The sequence below is a fragment of the Schistocerca americana genome, chromosome 2, assembly GCF_021461395.2.
Source record: "Schistocerca americana isolate TAMUIC-IGC-003095 chromosome 2, iqSchAmer2.1, whole genome shotgun sequence".
NCBI classification, from domain to species: domain Eukaryota; kingdom Metazoa; phylum Arthropoda; class Insecta; order Orthoptera; family Acrididae; genus Schistocerca; species Schistocerca americana.
Window position 1 is genome coordinate 181,234,804 of NC_060120.1, and position 23,860 is coordinate 181,258,663.

The 23,860-nt window shown below is 43.5% G+C and overlaps 1 protein-coding gene across 1 annotated transcript in view; it reads left to right on the forward strand.

The window, feature by feature from the left end:
- Window positions 1-22,101, forward strand: part of LOC124595961 (ubiquitin-conjugating enzyme E2 H-like) — a 53,101-nt gene extending 31,000 nt beyond the window's left edge. Inside the window, exon 2 of the mRNA XM_047134894.1 lies at window positions 21,407-22,101. The gene's annotated coding sequence lies outside the window, so the exon portion shown is untranslated. The remainder of the gene's footprint in view (window positions 1-21,406) is intronic.
- Window positions 22,102-23,860: the final 1,759 nt, after the last annotated feature.

Below are 23,860 nucleotides of genomic sequence, written 5' to 3' on the forward strand. Positions count from 1 at the left end.
CAATTCTATAGACAAGCTCCTTGTTGAAACAGTCAAATTCTGTAGATTTCCATTCTCGTTTATACCCCTTTCTTGGAGAATCGAAACAAGTGTTCACATCTGCAGATGATGCCGAATTTAATGACCTGCTAATGCGACCTAATGAATACTTTGAAATTCCCAGTTTATGAATTTTACGCAAAATTTATATTCTTACTGCTTCTTGATTGTTGGCCATATCTGGAAAAAAGACTTCATTAGATTCGATACAATTTTAGATTGTTTACGAATGTCTTTCCGCCCTTTATGCGCACTGGCCGGAGTAGCACTATGCGAAGGCCCTAGCAACTGCATTTCACTGACTACCACACACACGTCAATGAACCGTTCCACGGAAGAATTAAATTACACGTGAACGCACGATATCGCACGGAAATACTGAACATTCAGCTGGCGCTGATCTACAGCACTATAGAGCGTACAGGTGGCAACAAACCTTATTAGGCAGCTGAATCACAACTCTTAACACCGGCGGACTGCAGACACCAGATGTGAACTTGAGGTGCCTATTTTTGTGACGGTCACTCCGCTTACTTAGCGATATATCATCATCTCACTACAGAGTATGTGTTCACGTAATAAAAAGTGTCTTTCCTACATGTTTGTTTGTTGTGCAAATGAATAATCTAGACTTATCATCTTAATAGTTCCTTTCATTAATGTAAACAAATTGCTTTGAAAGTTTCTAAACTTTAGTTAGTAATTATTTACTGATAATATTATCTCAGACCGGCAGTTAAACTACTAATCTTCGAACTTAAATTACTTCACATACTTAAATGTCAACATTAAAAAAAACTTCTCTGCCTGATTATATCCAGTACTGTCTCCTATTAATCAATTCTGTTATTTCCATTTAAATATTTCCCTTGCTTTCTTTAGGGAGGAAGGCCTTTTCCTATATTCTTTGAAACTGAGAGTTGGACTTCTTTAATTTTAACACAACTTTGCTTTAATTGACATCAGTATACAAAAGTAGCTGATGGAGAAAAAGTGACTGAAGTTGTAACCCACAGTAAAGCGAAAAATAGAAAAATAATAATCCTATGTACCACCCCCATTTTCTGCCGTACCTTTTAAACAACGGGATCAACATTAAGCCTCTTCATGCTTATCCGATCGCAACTCACTATCTTTCCCTACCTCAAAAGTAACTCGCCACACGCAGAATAAATGGTGCCAGCTAATTATCAGTCGACGTTAAAGTAAGGTCTTGGCAATGAGTATTCGAAATTAACACTTAACAACCAAGCAGTTATCACATCCCAAAATCCGTTAGAGCCAGAAATATACCAATTGTCACTAGCTGAATTCCTCTGACTCAAAGTGAAAAGCAGTCACCTTTTACCGACAGTAACACGCTACACTTTTCTCTGTGAGTACAAAAGTCTAGAAATCTCCACAATGAACACACTATTCTGTCAGAGTGTACCAAATCCCAATACCAAAAATAACTGGAACACTCATACGATTTTAGAGAACTATTCAGATCAGCATGTGATCCCTATTAACAGTAACGACTCATTAACCACAGTCTGATCTACGTACAGTTCGTACTATATAACTTTCACATCCAATGAAATATTTTACCTGCTCCTCACGATCTCGTAGCTATATCTCCCTCGTTCCTTAAATCTACACACATTAACTTTTACTAAGAATTCATGAGTGAAAACTTGCAGTATCTACCCTTCAACTAAATCGAGCCAATCAGTACTTTAGCAAAAAAAGAAAACCTAATTTATTCCACACTGCAGGTGCTACTATTCTGCTGCACGTAGCACCAATATAGTTAGCAATAGCTATTTACAAGTCACCTGTACTGAGACTGCCCATTTCAGCCAGGCTCTTCTGTGTCGACTCTCCTCAAGAGTAGTTCAACCGTGACTGACTTAATTCCATATGGAACCTTTATAAAAAAAAATAAAGCGATACTATTACTTTTAACAATTTATTCTTTTACATGGCCTTATACTCTTGTCCTCGTGGCTGGATGCTATCAAGGTAGTCTTCGCCACTCAAACCGCACATTTCTCCCACCATCTTTACATCTTGGGCCTGTTGCTCTTCCATTCGTTGAAACTACGATAGGAAACACTCTTGGTTCTCTCATACGTCTTATCTGTCCTTTCGAAACTAGACTATGGGTGCTTTGTTTATGCGTCTCCACGTCCGTCCGTCCCTCTTACGCCGTCTCAACACTATCCGCCATCGTGGCATCCGTTTGGCCTCTGGCGCCTTTTACACTAGCCAGGTTTAGAGTCTGTATGCTGAAACTGCTGAACTACCACTGTCCTACCGCCGTGACTTTCTCCTCAGCGGGTATGCATGCCGTTTGTCTGACATGCGTGGCCACCCACCCTATTCCTCCTCCTTTGATGATTCCTTTGATCGCATCCCTCTTGTCTATTACCTCCTGGCGTCCGCTTTCGGCACTTGCTACGCCGGCTTAACTTCACACTACTTGCAGCTTTCCCGGTGGGTGTGAACCTTTCACCACTTTGGCTTCGTGAAACGGCCCGTGTTAACCTTGGCCTTCATTCGCTTCCTAAGGACACTACTCCAGCCTCGCCCTATCGCCTTCAGTTTCACGACCTTCGCATGGAACTTTGCCATCGTACCTTTGTTTATACTGATGGCTCTCGGACTGACCGTGGTGTCGGGTGTGCCTTCGTCATTAGTGCCCACGTCTTTCGATATCGGCTTCTGGCACTCTGTTTAGCACTTCTCCCTGTATCAGGCCACAGAGTGCATCCGGCGACGCAGACTTTTTAATTGTCCTCTGCTCAGACACTCTCAGCGCCCTTCAAAGTCTATGTGCGCTGTACACTGCCCATCCCTTAAATACTGTTTACTGCAAACCGGTTTCAACACACTGAAGGTGCCATCTTCGGATCTGAATGTAGATTAATAAATGGTTCAAATGGCTCTGAGCACTGTGGGACGTAACTGCTGTGGTCATCAGTCCCCTAGAACTTAGAACTACTTAAACCTGACTAACCTAAGGACATCACACACATCCATGCCCGAGTCAGGATTCGAACCTGCGACCGTAGCGGTCGCGCGGTTCCAGACTGTAGCGCCTAGAACTGCTTGGCCACTGCGGCCGGCAGATTAATAAATGTTAATCTACATTCAGATCCGATGATGGAACCTTTAGTGTGTTGAAACCGGTTACACAGTAAACAGTATTTAAGCGATCTTGGCTTTTGAATTATTTCTACAGTAGCTCTGTTTAACAATTCATAAACTTAATAATTTTTGGATAAATAGAATGAAATTTGCTGTAGTAACTGAAAACTTTTTAGCACGACTGCATTTAAACTTTGCTCTCCACAATTTTTAGAATGGAGACGACAGTAGAACATGACCTCTGAATTGCGTCTTTATGATTCCTTGTAACCAATGTTATGTACAATACTATCTTTAAAGTTGGTACAGGTGTATTATTGCATTAGTGTAATAGAGTGCTGTAATTAAAAATTTCTATTACTAGTGATACTTAATCTACCATGAAAAAGGATATTTTCTTTTTAAATTTACTATTTATTAAATAACTTGAAAACTGATATTGGTGTCACGTATTTAATGTTTTTGCGTGAAACTTGGGCCACATGCGAATTTTCAGCTTTCGGAGTCTAATATTTAGGGCCTTCAGTTTTTCGAAAGGACCCTGATTTTAACCAAAATATTACTCTGAAGTTGAGACATGTAACTTTTGTGACATACATTCGCATATTATGAAAACTGTTTAGCTTTGTAGTTTGTTATTCAGCGCCACTTTTTTCTTAAGACCGTAAATTTTTCCTAACGTATTCATTTGATCATTTTGAGACTTTACAGTGTTAACGTTAATATACTGAAGCATACCCCAAGTTTGGAAAAGTTAATTTAATTTTTAATTTCACTCTAAGGTTATGGTTAAGTCCCTTGTTACATTAAGCACAGGCGCGTTATGACAATGTGACGCTGGTGATAATTAACTGGGGTAAGCACTCGCTCGCCTTCGTACATCTTATAATGATACAGCGCTTGTTATGAAGGGCGAAGAAACACCGGTCGGATACAGAGGTTGCTTCTCCCATCTCATAACGTGTTATGGGAACCTCCAGCTGCAGAGCAACTAACCTTCACCCTCTTAGCCCTCTCTCACTTCTACTTGCTTCTATCTCTTTTTATGATTCTTGGTCACAGTCAGTTTCATCAGGGTTTGTTTTATGTTGTTCCTCTCTGAGACTCTTCCTGGCATGACGCTTATAGGATGGAGGAACTGATGACATTGTTTCGTCCCTTTAACCCTATCAGTCCAGTCCAGACACTACTAATTGTAAAGAAAACGCCGCATATAAGATGGACCATTGTCTGACGAAACGGAAAAAATGTATCTACTTCCGACCTATCTGGCACCTTATTGTATGTGACAAAATAGCCGCCTACGAAAAACGGCAAAATAATTACTACACATACTAATATTTTCTGGCAGTGCGGTTATGTAGATACTATGATCCACATACACACTCGGGGAAATTCCGACAGCATCACAAAAACAGCGTCCAGCAAAGTTAGGTGAAACACCACGCGAGGCAATAAATGTTACTGCACCCCGAAAAAGAGACGCCCAAAAATATTGTGCAGCGCCAATGTGGATCCTGGATCAGACAGCAACTTAACCAATCGAGCGTACATTGAAACATAATTCATTAAAGAAATCCATTGCACCGGTTTCAAATAAACGTGGCAGCTGGCTCAAACTAACCTTGCAATAGATGAAGAAAAAAAAAGTATAAAAAGGTGAGAGATGAACGATTTTGCAGTGAACACGTAGTATAGTACATAGTGGGGCGATCACTCTGTTGTAGAAATAGTTCAAAAGCCAAGATCGCTTAAATACTGTTTACTAGATAACCGCTTTTAACACACTAAAGGTGCTATCATAGGATCTGAATGTAGATTAACATTTATAGACCATTTGGATATAACGATACATAAGGCAGACCAGCTGATATAAAATCATTGTCACAAAAGATACAAAACAACTGCTCTCATGGTCATTCTTTTCCATAAGATATGTAAAACCGAAGCCACAAGATATGTAAAACCGAAGCCACAAGATAAAACTATTTGGCACATGACCGCTGGTCATGGTCGGTTTTACATATTTTATGGAAAAGAATGACCATGAGAGCAGTTGTTTTTTCTTTTGTGACAATGATTTTATATCAACTGTATCGTTATATACAAATGGTTTATAACTGTTATTCTACATTCAGATCCGATGATGGCACCTTTAGTGTGCTGAAACCGGTTATCCAGTAAACAGCATTTAAGCGATCTTGGCTTTTGAATTATTTCTAGATGAAGTATTCTACCGAGACCGAAAGTAAGTGCTAACTTGTATGTTTCGTTTAGACAGTAGGCAATGAAACCCTCGTAATTCCATCTGACTGTGAAAACTCGTAATTCCAGTAACTCCATAATCAGAGATTTGGAAGTGCACAGATTTCTCTAATACGACAATAACTAGGCTTCTGCTATACAGTCACACATGTAGCCACTTTCTGTATCATTTTATAATATTAAGAAACTGTTTTTGCTTCACCTGCAAAATTTAACAAAATGGGGTTAAGAGGTTTTCATTGCCTACCATCTATTTTATCTTTATCATTTGCACTTTCTTAAGCTTTTGAAAAGTGTTACTGTAAGTACCATTACAATCCTAAAGCTTTTCAGTCAAAAGAAAAAAAAGCCTCCACTGTTGTCATTGGTGTCACCATTATCGATGCGACTTTTTCTGCTGCCGTGTCAAATGAAGCAGTCGGTTAAGTACCTTGTATGTTCTTAATGGATATTAGTGCCCAAGACGTGGAAGTTCCATTCATATGGCGAAAGAAACACCAGAAGTGATCAACCATAAAGCAAAATGTGTTTTATCCTTGTGAGTGTCAATTTCTGTAGTATTAATATCTTCACTATTGGTAAGTTATGAATAAATATTTGTTTATACAAAAAGACAGGTCGCCTTCATTTCACTCACTGCTTTTGGAATTTCAGTCACTTCTAACAACTATTCATATTCAGTGAAAGTATTAAATTCACTGGCATTCTACCGTTTGGCAGTTAGTGTGAATACTAAGTCTGTATTGCGAATCGTTAAATATTAATAACTTCTGCGATAGTTTCTTAGACGATAGTTTTAATAATCAGTTTTCGGTCGATCCACGCAGCTATTTCAGTTATCGACAGCATCATCCGCTCGTCGCAGTTTCGCGATCTCCGGAAAGTGTGTGTGCATTTGACCCTGTTGCCAATAAGCGCTACTGGTATCATGTTGTCTAGAGAAAGTTGGTCGCAAACCGCAGCGCTCTGAATCATCTTTCTCTTCATAGTCCATTTCCGCCGACAAGGGCTGTCTGCATGTTCGTCGCATATTGTCGGGCGATATGCCCAACAGATTCCTCTGAAGCTGTGCGTCAGAGTCTCAGTATTTATGACGAATAAACGCTGCATGGTCTCCAGCGAAATAGATCGTCCATTGAGACTGCGCGTGGAGATGTCATATGAAGCAAAAGCCATGAACACCGCTGGTGATCTGAACACAATAGGACTTCAACGGCCATGGTCCCAATGAAAGTCATAGGCCCTTGATGTCGTTCCCATTTGAAGTAGGATGGAAGAAGAAAGAGTGTTACATAACAGCTCCTGTTAGACTGCAGCACGGGTAAAGAAATAATTGTAAATAATCTGTTATACTAAGCATGGCTAGAGACTTACACAGCTTTTCTTTTTGTAACGACTAGCACATTTTTTGCTGTGTCCTTTCTTTGCATCACTTGCGATGCTTCAGTTTTTTGTGTTAATTGTTTGGAAAGTGAAAACCAAAACTAAAATAATGTTATGCTGGACTTTCCACTAACTCCACCATAAGGCTGTTGCGTTCAGTGACGCCAAGCGAAGAGTTCATAAGAAGTAAGAAGTTAATGCAGTTGACTTGGAGCGTGGTTGGAGTGTGTCCCAGAAGTAATGGTCAGTATTCAAGGGTATGACAGGAATGATTACTGGAAGCAAAAACAATGTAGTAAACATGTTCTCTAAAATGCGTACCTTAAGAGCTATGAGCCCTTCGTCAGTCGAGGAGAAGTTTCACAATAGTGAAGATGAAAAAGTGCAGATACTGTAGCTCATGCGGTATGCATTTTAGAGCCCATATTTACTACGCTTCTTTGTTCAAATGATCATTCTTGTCATATTCCTGAATCTTCTGTGGGTGCTTAAATTTGTGTTTATCATGTATGTAAAACAATTTACAGTATTTCTTCTTATCTTTTGCTGTTACCTCGTTGATGAGTTTTATGGCTGGATGGAAAAATTAAGTAAATAAGCCTGGTGAAGGTTGCAGTTTTGCCTCGGCGAACCATCTCCCAGTCACTAAGACGGAAAGAAGTTGCGTTTGTATGACTGAGAGTAGGGCACTGTCGTGTCGCACAAGCATTTTCTCCAGCGGGAGGAGTCGACCGTGCCGATGCTTGCGGCGTATCGCTGTCGGTGCGCCGCTTACTCGACTGCAGTTAATAATCCGAAAAGAGATTAGCAGTTTTTCTCGATAATGATTTGTCCACCGTTTCAAGTAACACTGAGATGAGTGCAGAATTTTGTGTGTCAGGACTCCTGCCCAGATTATTGAGTAGGCTACGTTATTAATGAGTGCCTGGTTCAGGCCTTATTAGTCAGTGATTAAGCCAGTCACGATTATCTGCGTCATAGATTAACAACTTTGACTGCGCATCCATTTCTCTTAAAATATATTTTTTTAATGGGAAGTCGAGATTTTATTAATCAGTTTTAACATTAATATATAGAAATGGATGATATAGGAGCCATAGCGATGTCACGTGTAAAGTATTTTAAGGTTATAGCAACTCAAGGATGTTGTAATAATATTTAACCACAGATCCATAGCTGTCGCCAAGTCAACAACAAACCTTGGGAAGTTGATCTGTCCTGTTCGTCACAGAGTACACTAACAGGAGTCAGAGTAACCATGGGAGATGTAATTACCTTTTGCAGATGGGGAAAGATGTTCCCTGGGGAATCCACCTGTGACTTTCTAAGACACTCAGACCTAGGCCTACTGTTGAAGACTGCCCGTAACACTGGTACCTTAGAAAAGTCTCTCATTTCTTGGACACTGGAGCAATTGTGATCTGTTATATAAATAATGTCTAGAAATACAAAAAATATGTACTAATTCAAGATTTACAAAGTGATGTGTAAATTGACATTAATAATAATAATAATAATAATAATAATAATAATAATAATAATAATAATAATAGAAAAGGGTGGCTGTTTCCCCGTTCTTCCTTATGGTTAGACAGCCACACGATCCAGGAAACTACTTTGAACGATGTTTCTTTCGGCTGTTCTTAGGTTTATGTATTAGTTTATGTCGTGATTATATTACAGTTTCACTATCTTGCGAGGAAAGAGCATGAACTTGTATACATACATATACACTGCGATGTGTGATTTTTTAGCATCAGTTTAATACAGGGTGTTTCAAAATGAATATACGGGTTTTAAGGCATTGTAGCACATATTTCATTCACCTTACAATTATAAATAATACACCAAATGAAAGAGAAACACAATTTTTCTTACAGTTATACAGTGTGAACACCGAACACACACAGTCGATAGGAGAGGTGTTCCGAAACCTTGATAAATGTGTCAGGAGCAACTGTTGCAAATGCACAGTTTCTAAAGTCGGATGGATCAGCTGGTATCGGAGGCACATACACATGATCGCGTCAGATAGTGTGTGTGTGTGTGTGTGTGTGTGTGTGTGTGTGTGTGTGTGTGTGTGTGTACGTGGAAGTCATGCATAAAATGCTGTCAAATGCGCCCAGTCCACCGGTCGGATACAACTTCGTTTAACCATGAAACATCAGCTACAGTTGATTCGCCGAAAAATAAAGGCTCATAAACTTTCCGCGGGGATATTTCTTGGGGCTAAGCGTGAAAGACTCGCACTTGTTCAATACGTTTTTCAGTCACTCTTTGTTATTCCATACTGTTCCCATTGCGCACAGGTATACAAACAAAACTGTTTGAGTTGCTCTTTCAGTTGGTGTGTTATTTAAAATTGTAAGTGCGACGTAATAAATGCTACAACGCCTTAAAACTTGTATGATCATTTTGAAACACCCTGTATATTGATACGCAATCGGTGTTCTGTCATTACCAGACAGTATTTAAAGTTAGTGTTCCATTGATCAAAGCACGGAAAAACCGTTATGATGTGGAACGTGTCAAATGCACAAGAAATGCGCACAGGAAACAAGCTTTTTCTTTTTTTACGTTATAGTGTTATACCTAAATATTTGTTATGTATCCCATTCCCTTAAATGGCACAAAATACATCATTATATCTCCAGTGAGTGGGTGTATGGTTGCTCCAACAAGGGTACTTGTGCAGGTGGTATTCTTGCAGATCGTGATAGTAGGCATCTGGAAATGTGATGTGAAATGGCTGTGCATGCAGTTTTGTGGGAAATTCTACAATCCTGCTAGACTGTAAGACATTCAGATGTGTTACACTGTAGTGAAATAGTGCAGACTATCGTCGAACTTGGAAAACTAAGGTCATGAGGAGTTTGATTTTTGGTAGACTACCTTGAAGTATGTTGGATTAAGTTTGGATTCCGTATGAAGCAGGAAAGTGGTGGGAAATAGAACAATTGAAGCACTATGCCCTGGAGTCTACCTAACACTTCACCCCATACATCTACATCTTACAGTAGGAACTGTAAAGAATTAACCAAAAATTGTAACAAATTGCCCAAAATCTACAACTAAACATGTAAAATTATATTATTCCACGTCGCTCGCCTAAGTAGTTATTCCACAGTCCTCTACATGTGGTTTCACAACACCTTCTACTGCATAACAACCAACAGAGAGGTGATATTGTCTTTAGACTTTGTGTAGAAGATATCAAACTGAGACGATTAAGAGCAATAGAACCATTTTTAACTAAAGTGCAGGAGAAGCGAATGGAAGAGTTAAATTAATTGGAATAGTTATCAGAAAATGTCATGAACTGTAAAGGAAATAGCATTGTAGGCACAATTCCAATCAATTCTAGATGTTTGGAGCACTTATGAAGTAAGTATGACAACAAACTGAACGAAATCACACACCAACTAAGTGATGAAGTGCAGTGGTTAGCACAGTGGACTCGCATTCGAGAGGATGACCGTTCAAACCCATGTCAGGCCATGCTGATTTAGTTTTTGGATGATTTCCATAAATCGCCTAATGCAAATGACAGGATGGTTCCTTCGAAGTTACATCGATGCTTTTCTTCTCCAGTCTTCCCTAATCAGAACGTGTGCTCTCTCTAATGACCTCATTGCTGACGGGATGTTAAACACCTATCTCCTCCTCATCAACACCCTGCTAGGATCATAATTTGCATATAGCCCATATGAAAGTGTACCTGTATGGACTAGGTACTGTTCTGCTCCCATAAAATCCTGTATGCTCCAATATGTAATGAGTGAATGTGGATGGTGGAGAGGGTTCACAGAATATTTGTGGCGATAAAGTGTAGTTCTAAAATTAAAGTAGGAGCAATTGTTAAACTGTGTAGCAGACTCTGTTTGGACATACTGTCGTCGACATGTAACACCAGACAGTAGGCTACGGTCTCACGCAGTGCAGCGAGGGCACAGCACCATGCAGGCTCTGTCAGCTTGGTGGCTGAGAGCGGTGGCTGCAGCTCTCTGACTCAGTGCAACTCCATGTGCGTGCACTTCACAATTTGTGTTTTGGAAGATTGCGAAAGGGGGCCACTTCCCGGTGTAGTCTTAGGATAGGATCAACTTGTCTTAATTTAAACTACCACATTGTGCTACCCATAAAAATGCCAGTAACGAGTGTTTGCCAGTAATACAGGTTGCATCCATGACCTACACAGTTTTAAAGTTAGGACAAGTTCTCTGGCTCTGTCAGCCAGAGGGCTTGCCGTCATTTTAAACTTACACTAAGTGAATTCAGTTTTCCTTCTATTTTAAACTTGGGGGAAAAGTGAGCTTTTTGGATTTCGAGCTTAAGGTGACAATAGTCTGAACTGTGATGTCAGAGGGTTGGGGAAAACTGTTTAAACATACCGCAAGTGGACGTTAGAGAAAGTGAACTGTAATGTCACAAGTGTGTGGAAAACCAATGATTTTTGGATTTCCCACCTTTGTAAACTTAGAATAAATGAACTGACTACAGCGCAGAAAATGCCCATTGTTTGAGAACTAGCACAGGGGAGGGATGTGACCTTAGGAGACAATCTAATTTGTCCCAGAATTGGTACATGTAGAGGAGTAGTATGGGATGGAATGGCAGTACTCTTTGTGCCAGAACTCTTCTAGCTACATTATTTCCAAGAACAAGGATCTGATGACCGTGGTCTGCAGAACGTAGATGCAGAAATGAAAAGGTCTCGAGCAATGTACACCAAAAAAGTTGCAGAAAAAGGCATTTAGATTTTAATGTTCTGTCTACACTGATTGTTTTCGAAACAAGCGCAAGATTGTATAGGAAAAGGGCAGATATGGGAATTGGCTGTGCCCAGACTTTGTATCCAGTGATTAAATGAAAAGCCCATGAAACTGGTCTCTATGATAGGAAGGGGTTTGAACTGGGAGTTTGCCAAATGCGTGTAGGATTGAGTATAATACCATGTGGGGCTCCCTGTGGCATTCCTGGAAATGGAACAGCAGATCAGCAGTCCAAAGCAGTTAATCTTGACAGAGGAGGTCCATAAATGAATACTAGCTGTGGAACTGTTAAACGCCCTCAATTTAACGATCATAGAAGTGGAATGCAGAGTGGCAAGAGTCGTGCAACTACAGAGGCAGATATTATGCATGATTCAACCCAGTACAGGCACAAGAAGCTTCTAAGCTCTAGAAGGTTCAACAACACTATAACATGCCTTACGTTCAACCACAGCAGCTACACTACATTTTTATACCATTACCAATATGCAGTTGCAGCAAATAGAATGCCAACCACTTGTTTGTTGGCTGTCCAGCAAATAAAATGTTAAAAATCAATTGTCGCAATATCTGGTCAACATGCACTTGGCGTTTTCTGCCATTCCAAGTGTTAGACAAAAGATCAAACCATGTGTGAACTACATGGCCTGGGTGGAGCAATATTTTCTGGTCCATGGTATCGTAGGTGACACTCAGAAGTGCGTTTTTTTTACCACTTGTTACAGCAGATCAACTCGGAAGTGGAGCCCCATGCCCTCCCATATGAACAACATTGGAGTCTTCTCTCTTCGACTATTTTGATTCACAAGTGCACGTTGTGGCTACAGTTCTTTAGCTGCCATGGGCTTAATTTATATTCTTATAGGGAATGAACTGCCAGGTTCAGGGTCTGTCCAGAGACTGCCTTTTCCAATGTACCAAACCCCTATATAAACAATTTTTCCCAAATTTCCTAGCCTGGGACATGATCCTCATCCAGTCACCAAATGATGGACCTCAGTGACCACCTCAAAATCAAAGATCCTATTTCCCCCATCATCAGAGTTTCTGAACAATCTATCCAATCTTCTGTTGCCTTGCAGGGCTCCTCTAAAGAAAGTAGCCAGCCTTCCAACTGAACTGAGTTGCTCCCTACTTGCAAACACTTGCAAAAACTATGGCAACTGTGCCATTATCACTGTGTAAGACGTCCCTCGTGCAGTAAAATGGGACACAAAGCTGAAGTCTCTTAGTGACCCCTAAAGATGAACATCTGTTGTCTGTATGGAGCTCCTCTATCTCTGACTCAAGGATTAGATGAGGTGCCTGAGGCCGCCTCACTGGATGTCCTACATGTCCAGGCTGTGCTCCTTATCTCTCACACTGGACTCGCATTCGGGAGGACGACGGTTCAATCCCGTCTCCGGCCATCCTGATTTAGGTTTTCCGTGATTTCCCTAAATCGTTTCAGGCAAATGCCGGGGTGGTTCCTTTGAAAGGGCACGGCCGATTTCCTTCCCAATCCTTCCCTAACCCGAGCTTGCGCTCCGTCTCTAATGACCTCGTTGTCGACGGGACATTAAACACTAACTACCACCACCACCTTATCTCACTCTTAACTCTCACAGTGGAAATTAATACCATCCAATGGTGTTCCAGACTGATACTAATTCTTCCATGACTATCTTGTTTGGGGACTTATCATTGCATCGACTCCCTTCCAATTCAGGCTTTCTCCAGACAACCCGCAGCTACAGCAATGGTATTACTGAAGTCAGAGGACAGTTTACTGCTCAGATTCAGTACCAGTCTATCATCTAAATGGCATGCATTCTGATGGTCAGCAAGGAAGGGGCCATGAACATCCTCATGGGCTTGTTTAACACCTTGGGCTTGGAAGTCCTGGACTCTGCTAACAGCGTGCAGCCTGCAATGGCCAGCTCATATCTATGGGACTTACGCAACAAATACAACTAAATTATTTCTCAACCCTCGACTGGCGTCACAGGTTTTGAGGTTCATGTTGCCCAACTTTGTCAGCCATGCCTCACTTCTTCAAGGCATGCAACATTCGGTTTGTTCTCAGGGAGAAGCTACAAATGGAGCTCCAGTACCTACAAGAGGAAAACATCTTGAAGGCAGTACCTAACAGTCGGTGGACATCCTGATCATTATTGTAGAAAAGATAAATATGTCCCACAGGATTTGCAGAGATTTAAAGTCTACGATTAATGCACAGTCCTTTATCAACACCTACCCTATCCTTAAGCTCAAGGACATTAAGGCATGCTATGCAGGTGGCAAGATCTTCATAAAGATTCACTTGTAGTGTGGTTATCTTCAACTCCCTTTGGACGAGGCCTCATGAAACAGTTTAGTGATCAACACCTCTTCTAGGCTATTCTGCCACAACAGACTTCCGTTTGGCATCGTAGCCCCCCCCCCCCCCCCAACTATTTTTCCATGATACTTTGAAAATCTGAATCAGGATATGCCCGGAAGAGCAAACCAGCTGGATGACATTACTGTTACATGTAAAAAAAAATGCTCGAGTATTAGCAAACAACCTAGACTCCCTTTTTGTTGTGCTCCAGCACACAAGTGTGTAGTACGGCAAGGACAAATGCTATTTCTTTATGAACCACATTATTCAGGCCATCCAACATCAGACACCTAATGATACTAAGCAACTACAGCCAGGCTTAGGCCAATCAAAATAGTATAGAAAATTCATTCTCCATGCAGCAGCCATAGTAGATACGCTTCATCAGCCCTCCAGAGGGCTCACCACTCTTTGGCGGACTCGTGCTTCGCTACCACAGGGCCCCCGCCTTGGCAACATTTTTTTCCCTTCCGTGCTGCGTGTCTATCCTCTTGCTATTTTTTTTCCCTCCCTTGGAAGACATGCCTGGGATGTTATGGGGAATGTTCTGCATTGTCTGTCGCTGACGTAAGAACAGTATCACCTTTGTTTTTCGCTCCCTTTTTCTTTCTTTGTTTCCCTTATCCTCTCATTCCTCTGCTTCGGCGTTTGAGGTTCCTCGTTTTCTTCTTCCTCCCTGTGAACTTCTAAAGGCCGGCACGCACGACTGACGCATAACGGGTGACTGGGTAACGTGTAATTCCCAGCCTCAGATCGACAGGTAGGGTTCACATGTACCCACTGGTAAAGGCCAGGCCCAGGGAGGGGTGATTGCCTGAGCCGCAACCTTCCCAAATTGCCGATTGGTCCGTCTGTCAGGTGTCCGGGAGGTTTTACCTGAGGTGTGAACAATCACCTAAGGCGGGTGCGCCCCTTTGTGAAGGGGCCCCTAGTTGGAAGGAGCATGCCATCGGAGACACTGGCAATCATGGGGATTTCTTCGTGATGAGACAATCATCTTTGCACTCAGCGTCTACAAAACGTAAACGTAATGAGGCTAATGATTCAAAGACCCTTCCTGCTGCACCACAGTTCCTTGTGGTTTCACGCACTGAAGACAGTCAGTCCTTTGCCATGGTAAATCCGGTTATTATTGAGAAAGGTGTTTGTGCAGTTGCCTGCCCTGTGAACTCCTGCTCATTTATGGAATGGCAATGTGCTTTTGGAGACTACTTCTGATTCCCAAGCACAAAAACTGCTTGCTGCCTTGCGTCTCCCTGGCTACCCTGTTCGTGTTGAGGCCCATTGAACTTTGAATTCTTCCCATAGTGTAATTTACACCAGGGTGCTCATTGGTCTAACCGAGGCCAAAATCCAATCTTACCTCTCTGATTACTGCCGTCCATTGTGTAATGAAAAGGTAGATTCCTCCTAGAATGGTGCTTCCATGCAAGATAAAAGTAGGCTACGAAATTCAGTCTGGCAAGACATTCTGAACCCACTGATACCAGTGTAATCGTTTCAGCCACCACAGAACGTCTTGTCAACACCCAGGCAAATGTGTAACCTGTGGTAGGGATGCGCATGAGGGCGATTGTCTGCTGGGTAAAGGAAAAAGTGCCATACCCAGTCATCGCAAGTTACTGGCTAGTCGTAACCCTGCAGTCTCCTGTCTGGCACCTATAGTTATGTTCTTGTTACCCCCTCGCTCCATGAAGGACATGGCCACGCGGATATGCAACCTCCAACTCAGCTCCGAGGTTGTGAATTCACCCAGTGTCAACGTATCGCCATCACCCCCCCCCCCCCGTCCAGCTGTGCAAGAAGCCATCAAGCTCTTGCCTCAAATCAAGTGGTGAAGCCACCAGCTACACAACCGGTAGGTGGGAAAGGACAGTAGTAGTACTCTCATGCAGACTTCCTTCGTCCCTCCAACCAAACAACACTAGAGTCTTCCTCTGACTGGAAAGGCTCGAAGTAGTCCACCAAAAGCAAACAGTCTTCTCCTTTGCCAACTCAGATCCTCTTCGATGATGTTGCCACATATCATCTTAGCCTGGCCAGCTCCATGTCGCCAGTGTGCACCACCAAGCGTTTTTCAGCGTTGGACTTCACAGACTGACTGCACAAGCAACCCACTGCTTCTTTGGACCCCATGGAGCAGGATCCTCTTGCTTCTGTGCCCTGTAGTAGCGACTCTTCACGGGCTGTCACTTGGCATCTCTTGTCATTTGACTCTCCTCCAGTGGAACGTTTGTGGCCTTCGGTCCCATAAGGATGATTTACGTCTGCTTTTAGCATCGCAGTGTCCGCCTTCAGGAAACTAAATTGCGCCATGACTACTTTGAGCTTTCACATTTCTTACCACTTCGTTTTGACCTTCCCCCTGAGGTTGGCATTCCATCTCGTGGGGGTGTCCTGGTGCTCATACGAGATGACATTCATAGTCAACCCATCTCTGACTACCCATCTTCAAATTGTTGCAGTTTGCCTTTTTCTTCCCCTCCTGACTTTTTCCTTCTGAACCATTTATATTCCTTCGTCATTGGATGTCACAAGGGCAAACTTCCTTCAGCTTACTGGGCAGCTACCTTCCCCATTTTTGCTACTTGGTGACTTTAATGTGCATCGTTCCCTTTGGAGTTCTTCCAGGACCTGTCAGAGAGGTGACCTCTTGGCTGATCTTCTTATTCAACTCAACCTCTTCTGCCTTAACACTGGAGCACCCACTTTCCTTTCCGACTCCTCACACACCTTTTCCCATTTGGACGTTTCCTTCTGCACTACCCAGCTTCCCATCGTCTTGAGTGGTCTGTTCTTTCTGACACTAACTCGAGCGACCAATTCCCATGTGCTATCCGTTTGCTAATTCCTACCCTATTTGTGTGCTCGCCCAAATGGCAGCTTACTAAAGCTGACTGGCAGCTTTACTCCTCCCTGGCGACCTTCGAAGAACATGGTTTCCCCAGTTGTGATGATCAAGTGGAATATCTCACAAATGTTACCCTTCCTGCTGCAGAACATTCCATTCCTCGCACTTTCTCTTTACCATGTCGCGTTCCAGTCCCTTGGTGGACTGAGGCGTGCCGCGACGCGATTCGCGCATGGAGACGTGCTCTTCGCGTTTTTAACAGTCATCCTATGATGGCAAACTTCATTCATTAGAAACAGATGCGCGCAAAGCGTCGTCGCGTTCTTCGGGATAGCAAAAGGGCTAGCTGGATTTCACTCAATAGTTCTTTTAACAGTTCCACCCCTTCCTCTGTCGTGTGGGCCAACCTCTGACGGCTCTCAGGGACCAAGATCCATTGCCCAATCTCCGGCCTGACAGTAGCAGACGATGTTGTCTTGGACGAACAGCTAGCTATCTCCAACACATTGGGCCGCCATTTTGCGGAAGTTTCGAGCTCTTTCTACTATCACCCCGCCTTCCTGCATCGGAAACGAGCGGAGTCGGCTCGAGCTCTCTTCTATGAATCGTGAGTGCTAAAATGCCGCCATTATTATGAGGGAGGTAGATCACGCTCCCGCTTCGTTCCGATCCTCCTCCCCAGGGCCAGACGCTGACCACATCCAGATGTTGCAGCGCCTTTCTCTTGCGGGCAAGCACTTTCTGCTTAACACATACAACCGCATCTGGACAGAGGGCACATTTCCCGGACGCTGGCATGGAGACACCGTCATACCCATACCTAAGACTGATATGATTCATTCCCAGCTGGTATGTTGGCTAGAGTCTCGCAATTTACTGACGAATTTATAGTGTGGATTTCGAGCGCAGCGTTCTGCAGTCGTCAATCTAGTTACTTCGTCCACTCATGTCATTATTGGTTTTCTGCTGAAATTCCAGATTGTGGCCGTGTTTTTCGATTTGGAGAAGGACTAAGACACCAGCTGGAGAACTTGTACCCTCCATACTCTTTACATGTGGGGCTTCCATGGATGCCTGCCCTGTTTCCTTCAGGCAATTTTAAAAGACCGAGTTTTCAAGGTGCGTGTGGGTTGTGCGTTGTCAGACACATTTATCCGGGAAAACGGTGTGCCTCAGGGTTCTGTCCTGAGCATTGTCCTCTTTGCTATCATCATTAACCTTATAATGGCCTGTCTCCTGCCAGGCATCTCCAGCTCCCTTTTTGTTGACGATTTTGCCATCTATTGCAGTTCTCCGCGGACCTCCATCACTGAGCAGCATCTTCAGCGATGTCTTGATCGTCTGTACTGCTGGAGCACCGACAATGCTTTCGCTTTTCCACTGACGAAAACGTCTGTATGAATTTCTGGCGACGCAGTTAGTTTCTCCCACCATCTTTACATCTTGGGCCTGTTGCCCTTCCGTTCGTTGAAACTACGAAATTCCTGGGCTCATGCTCGATAGGAAACACTCTTGGTCCTCCCATGTGTCTTACCTAGCAGCCCACTGTATGCCGTTTCTCGATGTCCTAGTGTCCTCAATGGTTCTTCTGGGTTGCTGATCGAACCACCCTCCATTTGTACCAGTCCCTTTCTGTTCGAAACTCAACTATGGGTGCTTTGTTTATGCATCAGCACGTCCATCCCTCTTACGCTGTCTCAACACTATCTACCATCGTGGCATCTGTTTAGCCACAGGCGCCTCTTACACTAGCCCAGCTGAGTGTCTGTAGGCTGAAGCTGCTGAACTACCACTATCGTACCGCCATACTTTCTCCTCAGCAAGTATGCATGCTGTTCTTGTGCCATGCGTGGCCACCCATCCTATGCCTCCTCCTTTGATGATTCATTTGATCACTAGTATGGGGCACATCCTGGAGTCAACTTTCGGCACTTGCTATGCTGGCTGAACTTCACACTATCTGCAACCCTTCACCACCATGGCTTCATGAAGCGCCCCATGTTAACCTTGGCCTTCATTCGCTTCCTAAGGACACTACTCTAGCCTCGGTCTATCGCCTTCAGTTTCACGACCTTCGCATGGAACTTCACGTTAATACCTTTGTGTACACTGATGGCTCTGACTGATCGTGTGTCAGGTGTGCCTTCGTCGTTGATGCCCATGTCTTTCGATATCGGCTTCTGGCACACTGTTCGGCTCTTTCCTCTGTCTCAGGCCACGGAGTGCGTCCAGCGACACAGCATTTTCAATTGTGTTCTCTGCTCAGACTCACTCAGTGCCCTTCAGAGTCTATGTACGCTATACACCGCCCATCCCTTAGTGCAGTGGGTCCAGGAAAACTTGCACTTGGTCACTCTTGGTGGAGCCAGTGTGATGTTTGTGGGTTCCCGGTCATGTCAGTCTGCCAGGAAACGAGGCTGCTGAAGCTGCTGCCAAGGCTGCAGTCCTCGTATCTCAGTCCGCGAGTTCCTATATTCCCTCCGATGACCTAAGTGTTGCCGTCTGTCAGGAGGTGGTGTCCATTTGGCATCGCCATTGGTCCTCCCTTCACGGGAATAAGCTCCGGCTTATTAAGCCTCTCCCAGCGGCTTGGACGACCTCCTCTCGGCTGGGAGGAGGTCATTTTAACTAGGCTGAGTATTGGGCACTGCCTTTTCTAGCCATCGTCATTTGATAAGTGGCGCTACCCCATCACTTTGTACAAATTGCGCCCAAGTTTTAACTGTCCACCGCTTCCTGATGGAATTCCCATTTTTTAACAGCTTACGTTCCTGCTTGGGTTTGCCGCCTGAGTTATCAGCCGTTTTAGCAAATGACGCGCGGGTTCTCGACCGCGTTTTACTTTTTATCCGCCAAAGCAATATGGCGAAGGCCATTTAATTTTTAGGTTTGGACTTCCGTTTCTGTAAGGTGTCTCTTTTAGTCCTTTTTCCACATGCCTGTTTTAGCTGTGTTCTGTTATGTCAATTGAGGCTGATGTACAGTCGTTTTTTAATTCCTCTCTGTCTTCGTGTTCTATAGTTTTGACTTGGGCTCGTATGACACCAGTTGTTTTTTGCGCCCTAAAGTAAAATAAAATCAAAACCAAACCACTTTATTAGTTATTACAGGAAAAATGTTAAATGGAACTGGATATCTGTAGGCCTATGTGACAGTCTTTAGGGACCAAACACAAGCTCTTCTGCACCTGAAATGTCTTATGGCCAATGACCTGTCAGCCATTAATTGTGGCAGCACTGGATTATGGTTTGAGCATGCTTTTATCACATGAAGTCAACAGCATGGTACGCCCTATTGTATTTATCCCCAGGACGTTAACGCAGGACCTACTCAGCTAGAGCTGTATAGAAAAGGAAGTTCTGGTCGTTTGTGCCCTCACAACTTGTACTATTGACGGATGATGAACCTCTTATCATGGTTAAAGGCCGCCAGACATATTCTTACCTGGGCAGTGCATTGTCTCTAGCAGTAGGCATTGATTTTGTCCATCTACTCTTCAAACATAAAGTATCATTCCACTGCTCAACCTGCCAATTCTGACGTTCTCTCCAGACTTCCAACAGGCCAGCACCCAGAATTTGATGTATGACAGGTGGTCTTTTTCCATGTGGGCAATGAAGCAGACGCGATACTCATCGCCTGTCACTCCTCTAATGACTTGGTCATCTGAGAAGTACTCTTGACTACTGGACCAAGGATGACCAGTGGACTGAAAACATCTGGACTATCTGGTAGCACAAGCCTTTTGGTATCGTCGCAACAAGCTATCTGCCCGTAAAGGCAGCCTACTACAGGGGGACAGTATCGCACTCATCACATGATTCCATACACCCTCTGGCATCGCATATTGTCACTCCTCCAACAGAACACTGGGGGATAGCGCTGACAAAGCGGCTGGTTAGGCAACATCTATATTGGCGTGAGAGTGATACATTGCCAACATGGTTGCAGATTACCACAACTGTCAGTTTCAGCTTAGCGGTATTTGCCCTGTTGTAATACATCTCCTTGGCCATATCTCCACTTAAATTTTGCAGGCCCCTTTTAAGGGTCTTCCTGGTTCATTGTTATCAGTTCAGTCAGTGGCTTCTCGTATGTGTCACGCATATCATCATCATCATCATCATCATCATAATAATCTCAAACAAGTCAGACACTGACCCATGTATTTTCGACCAAGGAGCTTTCCATACAACATCCAGCAGATCGGCAGAATGGTTTGTCTGCACATAAGTCACTGCTAACAAAGCTGCATTGATACTATCCACTGGCTAATGTACGACCCTATTTTTCGCTTCATACCGCTCTACCCCACAATACAGAGCCAGGCCAACAGAGAAATTACGTGAGCGACCACACTGCTCATAGGTTTCCATCGTTCTTCTGACTTGATCTGACCCCCCTCCTTAACAGCCATAACCCCCCCCCCCTTATTGAATTAAGTATAAAGTTCGAGCATTGTTTCTCCAAGAACTGCTGCCACTGAGGCTAGACCTTGTGAGAAGTGGAACTAAAAGATGGCTCTGCCACAAACAAATCTACCAAATGTACCCCCAGTGCACACACACTTCTACTGTGGTCTTTCACAGTCTTTTGTTCCAGAGTTGGACTACCTCCCTCTCTCAGGGCCACGGACGATGCTGACCAGCCACTGTGTCAACTGGTCTTTCAGCCTCCAGCTTCCAGCGAAGTCAGCACCCTTATGTCCCACACACCTGCTCCGATGGAGCCCTCCAGGCTCACTGATTCCATGAACAGCCAAGAGGAAGGTGAGAGCCTCCTGGGACTTAGTGACGTGGCACACTCTCTCGTCCATCGTGGGGAGGGGTGCTGTGTATGGGCTGTTAGCCCTGCCTATCAGCAACGCTTCATACACAGTGAGTGTGTCCAACCCAGTGAAGCGACAGGGGCCACACCAGCAGCCTGCAGATTAAGACCAGGCTGGTAGGTGGCTGCACGAGCGTCACCAGAACAGTCTTTCCTTAGTCCTCCCGGCCAGTTGCCAACCACAGTTGTGGTTCATCAGAGCTTGTCGCTAAGGAAAACATCAGAACTGTCAATGCAGTCTCACAGCCGATCACCGCCACAGCGGAGCCGCCAGTAACTACCTCAGACATCGCCAGGAAGTGGCTCTTCCGCCTGAGGCTGAAAAATGTCTTTGGAATTTTCCATCTCCTTTGTCTTAGTTTGTGAGAGAGTGAACTCCGAATTTGACTTTCTTCTTTATTGGGGCCACCTGGCCATTTACAAACTTGTGTAAAATCAGTGATTAACACGAACTGCTACAAACATTTCCTTTAATTAACGTGCTCTTGGAAGGAGCTTTTGTTTATATATTTATTAAAAAACTTATTGTATATTGTTTATCTGGGCTGAGTTCGCATTGCTCCTAAACCAGCACAGAACATATCAGTTCCACTGAGGAAGACACAGACATATTCCTTTTCCATCATAGTCCTGTTCACATTTTATTTTATTTCTTTTGTCGGTTTTTTGGCATATATGCCATTATGCCATTGCCATACTACTTAGTTAACACATGTTATGATAAAAAGAAATTACAGCATTTTCAAACGGAGTACACAGTAGCAGGCTACAAATCAGAGCGTATCATAGTAACTAGCAATTATTTTAGGTTATTGAGAAAAAGATACAGAATAGTAAAAATTCAGACTTTATTAGCATAATGATATATTAACCTAAAATTTGGGCTATAAGATCGTTTCCAAAAGGTAAAGATGAAGCAATAAATAGATATGGCACTATCACGTGTCACAGTCCATGGTACCGAAGCCATCCAGGGGAATAGACGTCCAATTATATGGAAAATTTACAATGACTTAAAAATATCAGGATTCTAAAAGTAATCACATTTTCTAATGTGTGGCTTGCAGCGTGGTTGTTACCTTCACTGCGGCTCTCGCCCCACAGTGAAGACGGTTGACAGTACCAGATACACAAGTTTCCCACGTTTACACACTGCTGCGAGGGGGAAAAGGACTGCGTTCAGTGGCAGCAGCGTAAAATGTGTGCTACTGAGGGCTTGTAGCGTTGATGATTCATTCGTCATGGCCACCGCCAATCAGATGACGCTCAGGAGGTTTGTCTGTGCACCCTCTTGTTTTGACTCTGCTGGCAGTAACTTACCTGAGTTTAGTGATGAACAGGGTTTGTAACACATACACTAGGGCACAGTATGCCTCAGCATCGATTACGTACTCCTGTCGGACAACTTCAGTCGTTTCGATGGGTTCCTATTGTGGGCTTGCGGAAAACTGGGTGTACGCATTGATGGATTGCTGCACATGTTGGGCAGAATATATCGGCGGTGTGTTGCCACTTTCAGCATTCCTGCACCTGTGGACCTGTAGGTTCGCTTAGTACAGAAGCACGTCAAGACAGAGGCATTTTGTTAACGTTGGTTTCAGACTGAACGTCATTCAGGGAAGAAATCTAGCACATTTTACACCTGCTCTCACGGACGACAATTGGCAACAGGACTAAGACCATGTGTGCCTCGATCCAGGCGCCAGTGACACACACACACACACACACACACACACACACACACACACACACACACACACCTCCACCACGGCTACTCTGGTGTCATGAGTCGCGTGGAAAATGCAATGGAGCTCTGTCACCATTCTCAAAATTTTTAGAAAAAGTAATGTACAGGCAGCTTCTCAACCATCTGACCACAAATAACATATTATCAAGGACAAAGTTTGGATTTCTGAAGGGTTCTGATATTGAGAAGGCTATTTACACCTACAGTGAAAATGTACTTAATTCATTAAATAAAAAGTTACAAACAGCAGGTATTTTCTGTAACTTGTGAAAGGCATTCGATTGTGTGAACCACAACATCCTTTTAAATAAATTAGAATTCTATGGTGTCACGGGCAGTGCTGCAAAATAGTTCGTCATACCTCGCTAACAGGAAACAAAAGGTGTCAGTGCAAGCGACTAGTAAATTAAGTCATCAGTCATCACCAGAATGGGAAGAAATTACATGTGGTGTCCCGCAAGGATCCATCTTAGGGCCATTGC